The sequence below is a fragment of the Osmerus eperlanus genome, chromosome 4 (genome assembly GCF_963692335.1).
Source record: "Osmerus eperlanus chromosome 4, fOsmEpe2.1, whole genome shotgun sequence".
NCBI lineage: Eukaryota > Metazoa > Chordata > Actinopteri > Osmeriformes > Osmeridae > Osmerus > Osmerus eperlanus.
The window spans coordinates 1,444,722-1,447,221 of record NC_085021.1 but is presented as its reverse complement, the minus strand read 5'-3'; positions in this window follow the sequence as shown (position 1 = coordinate 1,447,221).

Sequence of the window (2,500 nt, the reverse complement as noted above, 5' to 3'; positions counted from 1 at the left end):
GCCCCATCGGGTGCCCGCCCCGAGTGCCTCTCATGGCGGATACGTTTTCACCCGCGAGCGGGAGACACATGTGGTGCACATGGTTCATTGGGCTTGTGTGGTATGGGCAAAACCACTGTAAAGTCATACTGCCATTGACTTCCATTCATTTTCCCAGGATGACTTATATACTCTATGGTAGCTGTCTGGTGGACTGGGGGTCGCGACAATGTTACGCTTGTAAATCAGAAGCTGGGAAATGCATTGGGAAGCTGGGAAAACCGTTTTTCGAGCTCATTTTCGGTTCCGCCGAACGGATTTTGATCAAAATAGGCTCATTCGAAAGGTATTAACCGGGGGCACACGGAAAACCGGGACTTATAACGCGCACGTGCGCGTGCGCGAAACCGGAAGCGAAAGAAAACTTCAAACGGAGCTACAACCGTGAACGGAGCTGAAACCGGCGAAAAATTTCAACGCACGCCGTCGCGCCCCACTCCAACTTAAATAACAAAACTGTCCCTATCGAAATCGGTTGGATAAAACGGAAACGGGAAGCGAAAGAAAACGTTAAACGTCTACACCGAAATGGCCATAGTCAGTTCCAATGAAAAAACAACTCTCACGTGTGTGCCCCACTCTAAAGCAGTGTATAAAACTATCCCCAGTGAAATCAGAGCTACACAACGAAAACGGGAAGCCAAACAAAACTTTAAACGGACCCACCGAATTGGATATCATCAATCCTGGGAAAATAACCACACACACCGCTGCCCCCCGTGCCAACTTGAATTTAGAAACCGTCCCCAGCGAAATCCCACGTTCGGGCGCAAAACTGCACGTTTGGAGCCACATTTTGTCTGAAGCTGGAAACCTGCATTCAAAGCTGGGAAAAGGTGCTCATTGACAGGCATCTCCACTTCGGGACCTCGTAGCACCTTCACCCGGGTGGCGTTGGAAAGGTCTGGGCGAGGGGCACACGGGGAGGTCAGGCTCGCCACGCGCACGCGCTTCCCCGCGAAACGGGAGCCCAAACAAAACTTTAAACGGACCCACCGAATTGGGGATCATCAATCCTGGGAAAATAACCACGCACACCGCTGCCCCCCGTGCCAACTTGAATTTAGAAACCGTCCCCAGCGAAATCCCACGTTCGGGCGCAAAACTGCACGTTTGGAGCCACATTTTGTCTGAAGCTGGAAACGTGCATTCAAAGCTGGGAAAAGGTGCTCATTGACAGGCATCTCCACTTCGGGACCTCGTAGCACCTTCACCCGGGTGGCGTTGGAAAGGTCTGGGCGAGGGGGACACGGGGAGGTCAGGCTCGCCACGCGCACGCGCTTCCCCGCGAAACGGGAGCCCAAACAAAACTTTAAACGGACCCACCGAATTGGGGATCATCAATCCTGGGAAAATAACCACGCACACCGCTGCCCCCCGTGCCAACTTGAATTTAGAAACCGTCCCCAGCGAAATCCCACGTTCGGGCGCAAAACTGCACGTTTGGAGCCACATTTTGTCTGAAGCTGGAAACGTGCATTCAAAGCTGGGAAAAGGTGCTCATTGACAGGCATCTCCACTTCGGGACCTCGTAGCACCTTCACCCGGGTGGCGTTGGAAAGGTCTGGGCGAGGGGGACACGGGGAGGTCAGGCTCGCCACGCGCACAGCGCTTCCCCGCGAAACGGGAGCCCAAACAAAACTTTAAACGGACCCACCGAATTGGGGATCATCAATCCTGGGAAAATAACCACACACACCGCTGCCCCCCGTGCCAACTTGAATTTAGAAACCGTCCCCAGCGAAATCCCACGTTCGGGCGCAAAACTGCACGTTTGGAGCCACATTTTGTCTGAAGCTGGAAACCTGCATTCAAAGCTGGGAAAAGGTGCTCATTGACAGGCATCTCCACTTCGGGACCTCGTAGCACCTTCACCCGGGTGGCGTTGGAAAGGTCTGGGCGAGGGGCACACGGGGAGGTCAGGCTCGCCACGCGCACGCGCTTCCCCGCGAAACGGGAGCCCAAACAAAACTTTAAACGGACCCACCGAGCTGGGGACGGCTTTTTCCGGGAAGATAACCGCGCACACCGCTGCCCCCCGTGCCAACTTGAATTTAGAAACCGTCCCCAGCGAAATCCCACGTTCGGGCGAATAACTGTGAATTTTAAGCCCCCGTTTCTCTCAAGCTGGAAACGTGCATTCAAAGCTGGGAACAAGGGCTTCATGTACAGGCATCCCCACTTAGGAACCTCGTAGCACCTTCACCCAGGGCTCGTTGGATAGGTATGCCCGAGGGGAACACGGGCACATCGAGACCCGCGGCCGCACGCGCATTTCCCCGACGCTGCGAGCGAAACAACATTTCAAACACGCCTACCGAAATGGGGACACTTTTTTCGGGGAAAATAACCGCACACACCGCTGCCCCTTGCCCTCACTTGAAGAACAAAACCATCCCCAGCAAAATCACACTTTCGGGCGCCAAACGGTGCATTTCACACCCACAAAATACTCAACAAG